Raw genomic sequence first — 18,371 nt, 5'->3', positions numbered from 1 at the left:
AAAATAGATCCTGTCAAAGTAACTTGATATCTTGACAAAATCAGACTGGAAATAATTTTTAACAGTGAGAGTAATTAATCTTTGGAACTACTTAACAAGGCTCATGGTGGATTCTCCATCACTGACAATTTTTAAATTGAGCTTGAATGTTTTCCTAAAAATCTGCTCTAGGAATTATTTTGGGGAAGTCCTATGGCATGCGTTATACAGGAGGTCAGAGTAGATGACCCCAATGGTTCTGCCTGGCCTTGGAATCTATAAATCTATGAACTCCACTCTCTGTCCCTTGTCCCAGGCTCTGTGTAATGTTTGAGGATCAGATTTACAAAAGTGTTGGCCTAACTCTGACTCCCGTAAGGCTAATGGATGTTTTAGTATTGACGTTAGTGGAGTAGAGTTAGGGCAAGCTTTACCTCACCCTGATTCTTCTCCTCCCCACATATCCAGTCTCTCTCACTAAGTCCTGTGTCTTCTTACTTTTTAACATCACCATGTCCAAGCCTTTCTACACCAACAGATTGCTAGAATCCTTGTTGATGCATTGGTCAACTCTGACTTTGATTACTGCAACATTCTCCTTTCCAGACTTCTCACCTTCCCTCCTCTAGTCTAGCCAAAACACTGTCGTGTTAAATTACTTTCTGCTCATCACCTCCAACTTTGAATCTCTTAATTGGGTTCCTGTCTCTAATACCACTAAATTCAAATTACTTTACTTATCTTTCCCCTGAAGTTTCTACATAATCTTACAACCCAATATCTCTGATCACTTTTATTTCTCTTCCTTTAGTAACTTTTCCTAACTATTGCTTAAGAATATGCAAGTTGTATAATATATAATGAAACTATGCTGTTGCAAGTATGCTAAGGATCGCAACCATTTTATAAACAGTGAACTAATACTCCACAAATTAGAAGTGTGATTGCACCCATTTTACAGATAGGTAACTTGAGAGATTTAATCATTAAACATTAAGAGATTTAATCCAGGTCACACACAGAGATTCTGTAGCAGAGTCAGGACTAAAATGTAAGACTCCTGGCTCCCATCCTTCTGCTGTAATGACTTAGATAGCACAAATTCAATGATTCCTCTCCTTAAGACTTCTGAAGAATCATGAAAACATTATTAGAGGGACAAGGTGGTGAAGTAATATTTTTTATTGGACTGACTTCTGATAGTGAGAGATAAAAGATATCACTCCCCTTGGCTTTCTAATACCCTGGGACTGACATGGTTACGACGACACTTCATCCATGAAAACATTATTGTAATTTTGCAGTTTTAGTGAATAGCAGATTAAGTTTTTTATTTGCATTCTATTTAACATTTCTACTTTTTCTTTCTTTGTGAACAGGAAGGCTACTGGTAATGTTTGATATATGCCTGGATTCTTTACAAGGCGGAGGGAACTTAGTAGCAACAAACTGCCCTTTGCAAAAAGCATTGATATCATGCCATAGTCCAAGAGTTAAAGACTGAGCATATGGTGACCAGGGTGAGCAGATCTTTCAAAAAGGTATTCCTTAACAAAGGGATAATGAGAAGCCAGGAAGATCAGTGAATGGACAAATTCCAGCAGTGAGGGAAACATACTAAAGATAAGAAAGAGCTTGTTTTCTATAGAGATATGTGTGTCCATAGGGACACAGACTTGATTTAGAAACTTTGAAAGCGAAAAGAAAGATCTTTATTTAGTATAAAATGTACTTGTTCTTTGTGGAACAAAGGTAAAGCCAAAAAAAGATGTTTCTATCAAAGAATTTTTTACACTTTCCACAGGGCTTTGTGAAACCACCTCATTGCATGGGAGTAACAACAAACATTAGCTGATTGCCCTGTTACTGACAGCAGTTCTGAATACTCTTACTGAATTTTTATCCTTATAAATCTTGTGCTCCCTTACGCTATAGGCTTGTCTACACAGGGAAATTGATGGCCTAGTTATAGTGGAGTAACTATTTCGCTATCACTATTCTAATATGACTCCTCTGGGTGGACGCTCTATTCTGGAATAAAAGTAATTATTAATTATATAGTTATAATTACAAAATAAATTCTGAATTACATTATAAACTATTATAAATATATTAGAAAATAATAATATTTTATAAGTATCATTAATGAGTAACTAATTAAGCTAATTAAAAATAAAGTCACTTTTATTCTGGAATAGTGCCTCCAGACAGGGGAGTTATATAAGAATAGCTGTTGCAGAATTGTTATGCAGCAATAGCTCTTCTGGTCAATTTCCTCATGTAGACAAGCCTGTGACAGAGGATAAGCTGAGCCTCTGGAAAAGTTAAATTAATTGAAGAAGCTCATCTTGCTAGTGTAAGTTTTGGTGTACAAATACATCAGATTTTTCAAAATGTAAATACATAGCTTCAAAACCTGACTCTAGCAGGGTGCAGAAACTGATTATTCCATGGGTTTTTACACCATTACTCTAACTCCTTTTACATGGTGTGTATTTTCATAATAAAAAGAGTGGTGCTAAAAATCTAATTTTAGAGTTACTGTACTATCCAAGACTAGTCTAACCAGAAAGCTTACAGCAATATCATCCTGCACTATCACTCTGGGCATGTTGGATCAGTAACTGGATGGGAGATCTATATGGAAGACCTAACTACGACATGAGATTGTATTAATGATTCAATAGGTGGTACATTTCTCTCTTAATCAATACTGAACAAATATGGCAAATGTATAATAATTAAAGATTGTAAGGAATGCCTCATAAGAGTCAGGATGTTAACTCCTATATTCTGGACATATTCCAACTCAGTACACTTGGGAAGAAGGAACTCCACCTCCAAATGGCTCATGTAAGGGATGTGCTGAATTGCAGTATTTGAGTTTAGGGGAATGCAATGATGGCTCCTTAATTACTCCCCTGGGGTGCAGAATAGGCACTTGTGTTAGGTAGAAATAATATGCTGCAACCCTTAAAGGGGTGTAGAAATTTGTGCAGCATTCCCTTATGAACCAGGGAGCTCCAGAAGGCACTGTGTGGGCAGGTCTACACTGCTGGCAAAATTTGGCGGCAGTCAACAGGAGTTACGCAAGCTTCGCAGAGTGGGTTGCATAACTCCTGTAAACTTTGTTACTTCCCTGTGGCATGCTGCCTCCACTGTGCTGCGCCAGCAGGAAATGCGTTCCCATCAATTCAGCGCCATGCTTTTTTTTGGACGTGGTTTTAGTAGATCAAATTCTGGATCGATTGAGCATGTGTTCACTGCCGCTCAATCGATCCGGAAAAATTGATCTGACAGCGGCAAATTTGATGCTGTCAGTGTGTACATAGCCTGAGTCTTTAAGACAGCATACTTCCATTGTTCACCCTGCATGACTGTGGCTGTTCCCAGTACAGGACTGTGCCTATAGTCATGGTGCTTTATAGTTATCTATAAAACTATCTAGCCTTTAGGGAAAATAACTTGTTCAGAATGTTCTGCATATGCACAAAGAGGTAATAATGTGATAAAATGAAAACCAATTTTCACCAAGATCTCTTTAAGGATGTCATACTGGATGCTCAAAAAGCCAAAATCACACAGACATAAAAGGTTATGCCAGGCAAGAAGCCATTCTGTTTAAAAGGAGATGTGGAAATGGCAATAAAACATAAACCAGTACTATACAAAGGATGGAAAAAAGGGGAAGTTAATGGCAATGACTATAAGTTACAAGTTTAAAAATGTAGGTGACTGATAAGGAAAGCTAAAGGAATCAATGAAGCATCAATGTCCAATAGAGTTAAAGGCAATAAGTATGCATTTTAAAAACATTAGGGGAAAAAAAACTAGGCCAGGTATAGATGCATGTGGTAAAATTATAAATAGTGATGAAGAAAGATCAGAAATATTCAACAGACAATTCTATTTTGTAGTTAAAATGAAGTAGAAGGAGAATGTATCCATCCTATATGATGACGTTGATGAACTAGAAAGTTTACCATCTGTAACAAAGGAGGATGTAAGGCAGCATCTGCTAAAATTAAACATTTTCAAATCAACAGACCTGAGTAACTTATATCCAAGAGTCTTAAAGAAACAAGCTGAGGAAATTTCAAAGGACTGGAGGACTGCCAATATAGTTTCAACAATTAAAAAGGATAAAAGAGATGAGCCAGGGATGAATAGACCAATTAGCCAGGGTAAAATAATGGAATGGTTAATTTGGGAATCTATTAACAAAGAATTAGAGGTTAAAAATATAATTAATGCCAGTCAGTATGGTTTCATGGAAAGCAGGACTTGTCAAACTAATATATTGTCTTTTTGACAAAGTTATATGCCTGGCTGATAAAGACAACTGTGCTGACGAAATATACTTGGATTTCTCCATGTCTTTTGACTTAGTACTGTGTGGCATTTTGATTTAAAAGTAATCATTTTATTAACAGGGCACATATTAGATAGATTAAAAACTGACTCACTGACATATTTCAAAACATAGTTGTTATTGAGGAGATATCAATGAGCAGGGCCATTTCCAGCAGGGTCTGCAGTGATCAGCTCTTGGCTCAACATTATTTAATATTTTTATCAATGATCTAAATGATGATAGAAAATCATTGTTGGTAAATTATTCAGGTGAGACAAAGATTGGTGGGATAGGTAATGATGAAGAGGACAGGTTACAGTTAAAGAGTGATCTGAATAATCTGGTTAAATGGTCATAATCCTATAAAATGTGTTTTAATACAGCCAAATCTAAGGTAATACATCTGAGAGCCAAGAACACAGATTATGCCTACAGAATGGAAGGCACTGTCTTGGAAAGTAGCGACGCAGAGAAGGATTTAGAGGTTATCGTTGATAATTGCCTCAACATGTCTGTGTAAAGCTGTGACAAAAAAGGCAAATGAGATCTTTGGATATATGAAAGTGGGACTATCAAGAAGAAACAAGGAAATGATCTTTCCCGTGTACACAGCATTAGTAAGACTGCTACTAGAACACTGTGTCCAGTTCTGGGATCCATTCTTCAAGAAGGATGTGGAAACACTGCAGAGAATTCAAAGGAGGATCACAAAATGATCCGGGGGCTGGAAAACAAAGTATGATATTATGCTTAAGGAGCTCAATTTATTCAGTTTATCAAAGAGAAGCCTGCAAGGTGGCTTGGTCACGGTGTATAGGTGCTATCACATGGAAAAGAAATCTGATAGTGGGGGCTTTTCAATCTTGTTAGCAAAGGCATAAACAAGATCCAATGTCCGGAAGCTGTAGTTAGACAACTTTAGCCTGGAATTAAGATGCAATTCCCTAGCAGTGAGGGTAAATAAACATTGGAACAGCTTACTAGAGGAGGTGGTGATAGTCTCATCCTAGCTTGGAGTCTTTACAACAAGATTAGATATCTTTATAAAAGATATGCTTAAATCCAGCTTCGGGCTAGATAAGTCATGGGTATCCCTTCTGGCCTTGGAATCTACAGATCTATGAGTCCCACTGTTCATTCCCTTCTACCATGGGCTATGGGGAGAACAGGATTGCCTTCATTGCCCTCAACATGCTTCTAACACTTGTAACTCTGCATGAAAACAATGGCTATAATCAAATCCCATGCTTCAGGGCTTCAGCCAATCACCTTCAGCCACACCATAAAGAGCTCATTCACCTGCACATCTACTAATGTAATATATGCCATCATGGACCAGCAATGCCCCTCTGCCATGTACATTGGCCAAATCAGACTGTCACTATGCAAAGAATAAATGGACACAAATCAGACATAAAAAAAAGTAACATCCATAAATCAGTAGGTGAGCACTTCAATCTCCCAGGACACCTCTGTAGCTGACTTGAAAGTTGCCATACTTCTACAAAAAAACTTCAAAAACAGACTTAAATGAGAAACTGCAGAGCTGAAACTCATCTGCAAACTTGACACAATCAAACTGGGTCTGAATAGGGACTTGGAATGGTTATCTCATTACAAGAAGTAATTGTCAGTGTTCACACATTCTCACCTTCTAATCATTGGTTGTGAATAGGCCTCATCTACTCTAACTGAATGGACTTTTTTTACACCTACCCTCCCCATTGTTGTTTCTGAATCTGTATATGTGTGTGTATATATATATATATATATATATATATATATATATATATATATATATATATATACATATACATGTCCTATCTGATTTCTATTTCTGATGAAGTGGGCTGCAGCCCACGAAAGCTATGCCTGCAGAAATTTTTTAGTCTTTAAAGTGCTACATGATTCTTGTTGTTTTTGAAGTATCTTTATTGTGCTGTTTTCCCTCCTACCATTCCTTGGAATCATGAACTCTACTGTTTCATGATCACTTTCATCCAAGCTGTCTTCCGCTTTCAAATTCTCAACCAGTTCCTCCCTATTTGTCAAAATCATATCTAGAACAGCCTCTCCACTAGTAGCTTTCTCCACCTTCTGAAATAAAATATTGTCTCCAATACATTCCAAGAACTTGTTGGATAATCTGTGCCCTGCCGTGTTATTTTCCCAACTGTTGTCTGGGTTGATATCTGATGCTTTGGATGATTTTGTTAGTTGTTTAAAAAAAGTCTCATCCACTTCTTCCTGGTTAGAAGACACATATAGAAGAAGCAAAGGTTTTCTTCAAAGGATAATGTTTATAACCAGAGCAGAAGACTTCACCCACACCTTCCACCTGGGTTTCAATTCAAACCTACAGCCGTGGGTGTGGATCTTGAACTTCTCAAAAGCATTCTTGCACTCTATCTCCCAATCATCCAATTTATAGTCTTTCCTTGAGCAGCTGTATAAGGAGTAGGGGAACTGAATCCTGGTTTACTGGGGACCTGGCAGAGCCACTAACCACATCACACATCTTAAATAGGTTTGGAAACCTACAAGCAAGTCAATAAAAATCCAAATTACTTCCAGGAATTACTATGACCTGGGTGACAATTTCATGCAACCAGTTTCACATGAGAAATCAACCGTAGAGATGTGTGTACTCAAGAATATTAGCTGTCTGCTTCAGGTGGTGCATATATAAATCAAAGTACCTCAGAATCACCAAATTCTTTCAAATAATCAATGGGTGACAAGTTCTGAGTTAAAGTTGTGTGAACTGTGCTAGAACTGAGCTGTAAAGGTATAAGAGTATGTAAACTTAACAGGGCTTTCCAAGACAACAGATTTGATGTATGTGATGAATGATTAAGCATTTGCCTTCCCAATATGGGTTTGTGTGCTTGCTTAGTTAAACAGACTGGAATTCCTCTAAAGTTCATTTTAATCAATACATGCAATAAAATCTAGAGGGGGGAAAAACCACTCCAAAACTTTGGGGTTTGGAATGTTATTCAAGCACAGAACATTGGCTACCTTTAAAGGTGGGGAAACAAAACATGAAATTGTTCAGTAGAAGCCAGCACAATCATTTGAATTTGGCACTCAGACAAATGCAGACCCAGTGTATAGGGAAAAGGATGAAAAATAAAACGAGAGCAATCAATTGACCAGAGCATCAACTTCAAACAGGGAGAGCTACCAACAATATTTAATACTGATATAGCACTTGTCATCCTGAATGCACTTTACAAAGATTAACTGTTTAAACGTCATGAAAAAAGGTATGATTATCACCCCCATTTTACAGATAAGGAAACTGAGGTACAGAGGTTGAGGCCCTCAAATTCTTCCTCAATTCCTATGACTAAAGGAAAGCCTGGTTCTGCAGATCCAGACTGGAGGGGGATGCAGCAGTGGGTGTTCAGAATTTAGAGAGCAGGCTCCTACTCCAAGCAATTTCATAGGAGCTCTATGGGTTTTAAGATCCAGAAACAAGGACTAGGAGCTAAAGCAGAAATGGGCAGGATTGAGGGATGAATGTCACATCTCTTTCAGATACTTTCCACCAAACCTGTGGAGGAATCCAATGTCAGTTACTACAAACAGAGTCTTCAGTAACTTGCCTTGCTTCCCCTTTTGTGTTTGGAAATCCCCAACCCCACGGATGGGGATTCCATGTGTAACCATAGACAGGGCAGCTTCTGGCTCCAGGAAGACAGCAGGAGTGTGCAGGCAAGGGGTCTCCATGCAGAATCCCATTTAAGATGTGGACCCCTGACTTATTCTGTGAGCCATAAACATATAAACCAGGGACACTGTCCCTGTGTGACTTGTGGAGGTCCATGTATGAAATTAGATGTCAAACTGGGAATAGACGTATGTTGCTAATAAAATACACTGACAGTAAAAACTGTGCAAGAAAGCTGGATCCATGTTATGTGTAAAATGATTAATTATATATGTTTATACATCTAAGCAAGAAAGATATATTAGCTCAAAACATGAAGGCAACACATTTTAAATCCTTGGGATGCTCTTACAATCTATATAATATTTTGGCTTGATATTTTTACCAGGTGTTAGATTAACTCTTTGGAGGTCCGGCACCGGTGCAGTGTAAACTGAGCACTCAGTTGCTAGGCAGTCTTCAGACTGCCAGGGTTTCAAAGGGTTAATGGAAGTGGATTGATTTTTGCTAGGTGACTTGTTTTTCTAGTTAGCGAGAAATGAAGGTTTTTATTTAAAAAAATAAAAAAAAAATCTGAATTCTATCCCCACACTATTGATATTATCTGTGTTATAACGGAGAAGGTAATGGCAGATGGACTCAGATAGAATACTGAAGTAGTGATCTTAGTAGAAGAGCAGCACACAAAGTGACACATGGGAAGGAAGGACAATGTCTATCATCATCCAGTCTTTGCATTATAATTAAAAGGCAAGAGGAACTGAACTCTAACTCACTTTGGGTGAAAACTACACCATCCTCCTTCCCCCTCATTGTCTGTAACAGTCTAAAGTAAATGGGACAGCGTGGAAATTTGGGTTGGAAATCCTCCTCCTTTGGCCAGAGCAACTCCTTAGCCTGAGTTTGAATAGGGGCTAGAACCCTTTCATACCAGCGACAATGGGGTTCCTGGCCAGTGGAACCTTGATTATCTAGAATTGGTGACCACATCTCCACGCTCTAGAGACCAGGGACTCAGCCTGTCTTCTGTGCATGGATGGGTAGCTAGTCCCGCTGCACAGTGGAACTGTTGTAGATCTGTTGTGTTGGGGGCTTTCTGTGGGCTGAAGAGCTATGGATGAATTTCACCCTTTGGATATTATATGCCAAAGAGAGAAATTGCTGCACAGGGCTGTTATAAAAAAAATATCCTCTGGGGGAAAAAAATCAATAATTCTAGGAGCTCTTATTAAAGTGTTCAACATATAAAGGAATTTTCACCAAAAAAAGTACTATTTTAAAGACAGTCAGGTAAGATATTTGGAGGGGGGGAAGCTTCCTCAGAGGATGGAGAGAGAAAAAGGCTGAGCCATCTTGGTGCAGCAGTGACTCAGTATTTTACACCACATGAAGTTTCAGATCTTTTCTCAGCACTGTCTACTGGCTTTTATTTCCCTCCCTCCCCCAAACTCCCATATCCTTTCCCTCCTCTGGTAGCCTTCTATGTATGCTGCCCTTCGCAAGTGTGGGCAAACAGTCATGGGATGGGATCTCTTCAGAAACTTTTGAGGTCATGACTTTTATGAGACCATTTAGTAAACAGTAAGAGCTGCTGGGTCTATTGTCATTGGTGATCTTCCCTGGGAAAATAGCACATTGGAGAGTCACTGAAAAATTGAAAGTAATAATTCAAGTTGTCAGACTCAGTGAGCAGCCAGCCTGAATTAGTGGGAATCGTTACTTCCTGTTCTGTCCTCACGAGGAGGGGAGTTGTTGTTTCCAATGCACTCTCTCATTTCTAGGAAAGATCTTTATAACAACTCACACATGGCACTTTGAACCAAGGCTCTCAAAGCCCTTTTCAAAATTCCTTAACCCTCACAACCCACTGGAGGGGTGGGGAGCATTATTATGCCTATCTTATAAGTGAGGCAGCTGAGAGACAGGGCCAGACCGTCCCATGTAAAAGAAAACCTTCGGACAGTTTTGCCCCCTCCTCATCCAATGCCAGGCCTGGGTTCAGTCTCAGAACCTGGTGCACATTTGAGCTTCCACAAAAGCCAGGGCCATCTGTGTGGCCCTCCACAATGCCACTATAGCAGGAGCTCTGCTCCCATCGTGTCCCCCATTGACTGATGCCTTGACTTTTAAGCTGCCATGGTCCTTTCTCACATGCACGGTCTCACTGACATCAGTAGCTCCACCTGTGTGGGTAAAGCAAGCAGGACTTGGCCCATAATAATGACAGGGCATCGACATGAATGTAATACATGTAGCTACTAAGAACCTGATTCTGCAAGGTACCGCGCACACTCTTAACTCATACTGACTTCAATGGGAGGTGAGGGTACTCAGCGGCTTGGATAGGCATTGCATGTAAGGACCTTTCTTATTGTAAAGACCTTACTCCTAAAAGGAAATGTTTCACGGTCACTTAAATTCTTTTTGCACAAGGAAAAAAATAGTATTACTTTTAAAAAGAAGGTGAAATAATGAACAGTGGCCCCCTGCCCCAGGCACAACAGGGCTCTTTCTGAATGAAAACAAGAGTTACACCCAAAACTAAGGACAAGTTCAGAAGCCACCCGTGTAAGTCTATTTTGTGACTAAGACCTTATCTTGCAATTTGATCCACTTGGATAGTTCCTTGAAAGTAATGGGGTTCCGCGCAGGTGCTGGGGTCCACCCATGTGGAACCCCATTGATTTCAACGGGCCTTCAGATGAGCACAAGGTCCATTTGCATGGATCAGACTGCAGATTCTAAGCCTAGAAGAGCACTCGTCATACTCATCTTTCTATTTAAATTACAACAGTTATGACAGCGACTCTGGTAGAAGTCACTGGCAAAATGCCCATTGATTTCAGCAAAAGCAGACAGGGTCCTTTGTATATTATGGAGAACCCACTGTCCAGTAATATGTCTTGGAGCATCACATTTCTCAAGAATTAGGAACTGAGATAATAATTAAAGCTAGTAACAGTTATTTGCAAATACATATTAAATGAAAAAATGACACTATTCGCAAACAATATTATCCACAGAATATTATCTGACCATCTAATGAGCTGACTGAATAAGAATAAATAGTATTTGCAAATCATTTAAGACAAAAATGGCCAAAACTAGAAAGAAATTATTTGACCTCTCTAATAATAATGGATTTAGACAATTTAGCACAAACAATAATAAAAAATCCATTGTAGCTCACATAAAAGAGATTAGATCTATCTCAACCCTGGACACAATATTTGGCATGAAGTCTATAGTTGCAACAAGGCGGAGGTTTAGATCAAAAGGTCGAGAAAACGTTTGCGGTTAATTGAAGCCAATCCTTCTGGCAAAGCATGCAGATAAAGTTTACATTACAACTCCTTGGTGTTTTGGAAATCTTACATATATCAAAAGATTGTTTTGTACACATTGCACCAACAGCAGGAAGAAAAAGAAAGATACACACTGTGGGAATAAGAACTCAATGAAGATAAGAAGAATTGAGCCCATAAAGGGACATTTCGAGTGCATTAATAGCACGATTCTAGAATTTAAAAAATGTTTCAAATTATTCACTGGCCAATCTTTTCAAAAGTGACCAGTGATTTTTTGGGTACCCAACTTGACACACGTTCAAGGGACTTGGTTTCAGTGGGTGAAGAGGTGTCTCATGATGGATACCCCAAACTGAGGCACCTTAGAACACTAACTGCTTTTGAAAAAGTTGGCAGATGCAATTAATATGTGCACAAAATAGAGAGTAATTATCAATCAAACACAAATTCCAAGTCAAGGCTCTGATATCATGCAAAACAACTGTGGAAGTCAGACACTGTGGACCGGAATGTCATTTACATGAAGTCCCTTTTATACCACTGGCAGTACAAAGAGAGTGAAAGTAAATTGTATTTTACCCACTTTGCACTGACAGAGTGATATAAAAGAGTCTCACTATAAATGAGAATCTGTCCCAGTATTTATTAGATAATGTTTGCAATGTACCTTGGAGATGAAAAGCCCAGAGTCTTAAGCCTGAGGTCCTTACTCATTTTCTAGTCAGGGAATCATCCTTTGAATGGGAGTTATTGATTTTATAACGCTCTCCTAATACAGTGATTATTTCTAAACTAATGACATTTTATTTTATTTTCAAAATGGGAAAGGAAAATGTAGATACAGACATATGTAACAAACAGTTAAAATACATATATAGAGAAACCTATCTTAAGCAATTAGTCAAGGAAACAACAAAAGTTAGTTGCTTAGCAGAGGTTGTCTACTTAAAGGGCAAACAAAATTGTACAGGAACCCTTGGAATACTTCAAAGTGCCCCGTTAAGAGAGGGAATTGTGTAATGGAATACAGCTCTTATTCTATATAATCTGTAATCTATATATAGGCCAACAGTGAAGATAATGAAATATCAGACATTACAGTTAAAGCAATAATGATACAAATTAAGGAAGAAAAAATAAAATTTCTTCAAAGGTATTTCATTTTCTTTTAAACATAATTCAGTTCCCCTCCCCTCCCCACCCCACCCCACATATTTTACAGATCTCAGTGCACCAATTGCTACATTTCAAGCTGATTTCCACTTTAGCAAATCCTCAGGAGGATTAATTTGGGGACTCCCTGTTTTGACCACTATATCCTAATCATCATTCTGACTCATCACTGTGGTCAGGTCTACACTACTGCTTAAATCAATCTAATTTACGTTGCTCAGGGACGTGAAAAAGACACCCCCCTGAGTGACACAAATTACAACGACCTGAATGCTGTCCACACCGGCGCTATGTCAGCGGCAGACTCTCTCCTGCCAATATAGCTTCCTCCTATCACTGAGGTGGAGTAATTATGCCCATCCACATGCAGCGTCTTCACAGCAGACATGCTCTAGCAGTGCAGCTGCAATGATGTAGCACTTCTAGTGTTGATCTGCCTTGAGAATCATCACTCCCCAAATTAGACACAAATTGCACAGAGGTAAAGATTCTGTCTTTGCTGCCACTTGAATTTAAACTCAGTTTGCTGAACTAATAAATAACTCAGTTCAAACAGGGTTTAAATAGTTATTGCAACCATTTTAGAAACCATGTTCTGGCCTTCTGTCTAGGATTGTCTTACATCTTAAGTGAGAACAGAGGAGGCAAAGTTAGTGTAACATATATGCTAAGGGCCAGGAAAGAGAGCTGTGATGGAAAAAGCAACTAATGGCGGGTGTAAGCCATCTATCCCTTACTTCAGCTTGTATGCAAAGGATAGTCAGAAAGGGGGACAGAGCTCCAGTTAGTGATTATGCACAGAGGTCAGAGAACAATGATTTATACGCCATCCACGAAAACTGTTTCATTCAAATAAGTTTAATTTACCCTTGTCTATATTTTGAATGCAAACATATCTATGTACATGACTGATGCAATTATAGTAAGTAAGTACGTTATCGGTATGTTGCCCTTCATTGTCGTAGTATCTAGGTGAACTGGACATGGCCTGATCCAAAGCCTTTCAATGGGAGTCTCTCCTTGTACCAAAAATTGGAGGTGTCTGAACTGGGAACTTGGTGGCTTGTGCCTCTCTCTAGTTAGTAGGCTATAAGGAAACGTGGATAAACGACTTCCTGTAACAGAAGGGCTGTCCTATATCTCAGACTTTTCTCAAAATAGGACGGAAGGGTGGGATTTTCAAAGGCACTGTGTTGATGTAACTCGGCTCCCAATTCTGACTTCACTAGGAACAGAATTAGGCCAATGCTGAGCACTTTTGAAAAGCCTACCTGAAATTTTTCTTATGATTCAGTTCAGTTAAAAAACACCTTTTCTGAGCTACTGTTGCCTAACCACGCCTCCCACCTTCTCTCCCCCTCTAGTGAGCATCTTCATCTGAACTTTTCTCCACAACCCACCAGCATTATGACTGTCAAATCTTTGATGCCAAGTAGTTTTGATTGCATCTCTCTGGGAAGCCAGGAGCATTCCAGCATTTGCAAAATTTCATAGCAGCTATGTCAGGATCCAGCAGAGCTGAGGAACAGTTGCCCCCTGAAAAGCATGTCAAGGGACAGGAGGCCTGTTCGGAAACCACTGCAGGATGAATAGAGCCAAGGGCTTATTGATGACTGGAAAGGCAAAGAGGAAGGAGGAACCAGCAACCTCATAGACTTTAAGGTCAGAAGGGACCATTATGATCATCTAATCTGACCTCCTGCACAACGCATGCCACAGAATCTCACCCACCCACTCATGTGATAGACCTCTAACCTATGACTGAGTTATTGAAGTCCTCAAATCATGGTTTAAAGACTTCAAGGTACAGAGCTTCCATCAGCAAATGACCCATGCCCCACGCTGCAAAGGAAGTGTCACCATATAGTGAGGCTTCCAGTCTCATGTTGGGTGATCACAGGGAGAGAGAGATCCCGGTTTGGGAGAAGGTAGTTGTTGGAGGCACATGTTAGGAAGATATGTAGCCTCAAAACTGAACTTCTGAGTTTATCCTGGATATAATGCAGTGGTGATAACCCCAGTTGCAATGTAGTTATCCATTGGAAAAAAGGCCACACTACATAACTACAGCAACAGGAGAATAATGTCATCTAACTCTGTAATCATTTGGGCCAATGTTTCAATGCACACTCAGAAATAAATAAGTATATTCTCCTTCTGATGCATATGCACCTAATTCCTCTCGTTAACATTACGTACCAGAGGGAGCATGCATAGGGCTCTACCTCAGTTTAATTAATTTGTTCCACTAAAAGTGTTGTTTGACTGAAGCAAAATTTTCTTGCAAATCCTTGTCTTTCAGTTTATCTAACTTTACTGTGTTGCTGGTTAAGTGAGTAGCATTGACAAAGAGCTAAATTATTCTCCGACCAAGAATAATGTACTTGGGCTTCCTTTTTAACAACAATGATCTCTTGTAACCAAATGCTTCACATCTGAAATAATGGTTTAAATCTTGGCTACATTTACAAGATAAGCCTTAACTTCATCAGGAAGTATTTGCAATCAATCCTTTCCCATATTAAAAAACCCAAACATTTAATTGTGAGCCCAAATATTTGAAATTGGGATAGGTACAAACTGGAGAAAGATGAGAGCCACAACATTCGACTCCAATTCCAGATGTTCCAAAGTTCAGGGTGTGTGTCTGGATTTGGGGTTTTGGTTTGGCCCCTCTGTACATTTTTTTTTAAAAACAACATAAATTATCTTGCCTGGTTTGTTTTATACATATTTGCTCCTTTTAGTTTTGTAGGTACTGGGTAGCAAAAGAGGAACTGAAATATTGTCAGAAATAATGAGGGATGCAATCAGACGTGATCATGCGAAAGAACAAACAAAATATGTTTTATCATAAGAAAGCTAGAATTTATCTACCAGTTCATTTAAATCCAATGGGTTTGTTGTTTATTTAAAAATTTTGTTAATATCAATTACCAAAAGGCAGCTGGGTGCTGTACATAAAAAAGAATTCACCTAGGACGAAATTCACTTCTGTGCAGAGAAGCAGACAAGGCCTATAAATAGGCTACGAATCTGTCATGGAGATCATGGATTCTGTGATTTTATGAGATCTCCATGACTTCTTGAAAATTCCAATAATTCAGCCCCGGGAGGCAGGGCTCGGACTTCAGTGAATCCATGATATATTGTTTATTGCCTGTATCTGAACTGTGACTTTTAATAAAAAATACCTGTGCCAAAATCATAGCCTTACCTATAAACCATTTAAACCTTCAGAAAGGTCATACGTGAGTTTTATATATAGCTTTTTGGTAGCCCTCTGTCCAGATGTGAATTTCATCCTAATAAAAAAACCCAAACTAATGTCTGAGGTATAGGTTCCCAGCACCAGGGCTACTCTCCCGCTGCACCAATCTATGCAAAAAGAATGCACTGATTAGAATATTGGACTGGGTCTCAGGAGACCTGAATTCTATTCCCAGCTGAGCCAATGGCCTGCAAGGTGACCATGGGCTACTCATGTCTTTCTGTGCCTCAGTTTCTCCACTTATAAAATGAGGATAATGATCCTGACCTCCTTTGTAAAGCACTTTGAGATCTACTAATGAAATGTGCTATATAAGAGCTAGGTCTTATAATCTAACATGAGGGAAAGAAATAATGGACCTAATAGTATAAATCAGGAATAGTTTTACTGAAATCAATGGAGTTACGCTGATGTAAAGCCAGCGTGAGAGGAGAATTAGGCCTGAAGAGTGTGGTTATTTATATTTCCTTGCAAGCAAGGTTAGGAATTAGGACTGGAGATTTTATAGACCATTTTAGGGCTCTATCCTGCAAACTTTTATGGGGAGTACTTAATCTTGAGCACGTGAGTATTCCCATTGAACTCACTGGGCTATTCATACTTAAAGTTAAGTAAGTGCATGAATATATGCAGGATCAGGGCCTAAGAATCATAAGTGGTGTATGGTTCCCTTCACTGGAAAATATTTTGACCACTTATTTGTTTTAATGTATATCCAATTTCATGTCTTTTCCGTTCAGAGTAACTCTGAAATTCATTATTCATTTTCCACATAAACCCAAACATCCCACTAAATGGCAGTTTACCAGCTTCTAGATTCACCATAACGCTCTTGTTTCAGCCTGATGTTTAGAAATATGCAGCTAGAAAAGAGTGAGCAGATTGTAGCATGATTCCAGTCGCAGAGGCCTTGTCCTGTGGGAGATGAAATCTGAGCCCAGGGCTCTCAATACAAGCTAGGAACTTCTGAGTTCACTGGCTCTCCTCTGCAGCAGAGAGGTAGCCAGGCCGCAGTGTTCAGATCCAAAAGTGAACTTGCCAGAACACTGAGGTGTTGGGATCTAGGGTTTCAGTTCAGAGCCATTTCTATTCTATTGCACGGCAAGTCCCTTCCCTCTCACAGCTTCTGTGAAATGGGGCTAATACATCCTTTCCTAAGTCACACAGGAAAGTGTGATGATCAGTTAATGTTTGTAGCTTCAGGCTGAGATTTGCAAAGCTGTCTAAGGCAGAGGTTTTCAACCGGGGGTACGCATACCTTCAGAGCATCGTAGGGGGTACACAAAGAGAATCAAGGTGACCGTCCCAGACCCCACGCTTTGGGGGGCCCGCTCCAGATCCGGCGGGAGGTGGGCAGCTGCAGCCTGCCTCCCGGCTGTGTGCCGGACTGGGCAGGAGGCAGGCGGTTGCGGCCCCTGAACACCGGCCTGCAGGGGGTCGCTGAGCCAGCCCTTCACAAAACGCAGCCGGGAGCCTCCTGCACCCTCTGTCCCCGCTTCACATCGTGAAGGGCCGGCCCAGCACCCCCCAGGCCAAGGGTGAGCCCACCCCATCTGAGCTGGCTCTGGGCTGTGGGGCTGGAGCGGGAAAGCTGGGCACCGTGCGGTGGGTAACTGCAGGGGAAGAGGAGGGCGGCGGAGCCCGGCCAGAGCCAGGCTCCACCGCCCCACACAGGAGGAGGTAAGCAGCATGTTCCTCTCCCCCCCACCACCCCGCATGTACACCCCCACCTCCCAGGGGATCTGGGGGGCGGCACTGTCTTGTGGGAGTTGGGGACCCCTCCTGCCTTGTATGGCAGTGGAGGTGGGGGGCCCAAATGCAGCTGGAGACCCAGGGTATGCCACTGGATCCAGGCGGAAAAACCATGAAGGGGTACTTCAAGTAGGGGTACAGTTCCTAAAAAAGGTTGAAAACCCCTGGTCTAGGGGATTAGGATGCCTAAGGTAGAGCTGAAAAGCTCTTCCTTAATAACTAAGTATTAGTGCGAGTAGCATACACCATGGAGGAGATTTTGAAAGTCATTGGAAGTGGCTTATGCCTTTCAAAATGCCCCCTATAAAAATCTCTTAAAGTAACTGGGGAATTAATCAAATAGTATAGTTCTTTTCCAGTTGTAATTGCCTCACTGCATAAATGAAAAGTGTAGTCATCCTCATCATCACCACGTCTTTCACATTCTTGGGCAAAAAAACACAAAGTCTATTATTTTTGTCTTTGTTTTAATTTGCTGCTGTTTCTCTCCATGGCTACCAAAGTTTAGATGAACAGAAGTCACTGTTTGAACTTGAGTTTCATTGATTTATCAACCACTATAGTAATTGAAAAAGTAAAACCAATTACTTTTGCTAAAACTGGAATGGTCAATTTTTAACTAGGTTTCTTAAACCATTTTGTCCCCCCTTAGTGAATTTACTGGTGATTTTTTGAATTTTTAAATGTTACACAATAAAACTAAAAGGCTAAAAAATGCTGTCATGGGATAGAATTTTCAAAAGCACTTAAGCGACTTAGGTGCACAAGTCCTATTAGCTTTCAAGTTAACTCAGTTAGGCTTGTTTGGAAATTCTACCAATAATGAATTCTGTGGTATATCACAATGTTATAATAAAA

This window comes from Emydura macquarii, unplaced genomic scaffold (assembly GCF_026122565.2).
Source record: "Emydura macquarii macquarii isolate MOO-44397 ecotype Brisbane River unplaced genomic scaffold, CSIRO-AGI_Emac_v2 contig_1119, whole genome shotgun sequence".
NCBI classification, from domain to species: domain Eukaryota; kingdom Metazoa; phylum Chordata; order Testudines; family Chelidae; genus Emydura; species Emydura macquarii.
Note: the sequence above shows the minus strand (reverse complement) of the source record.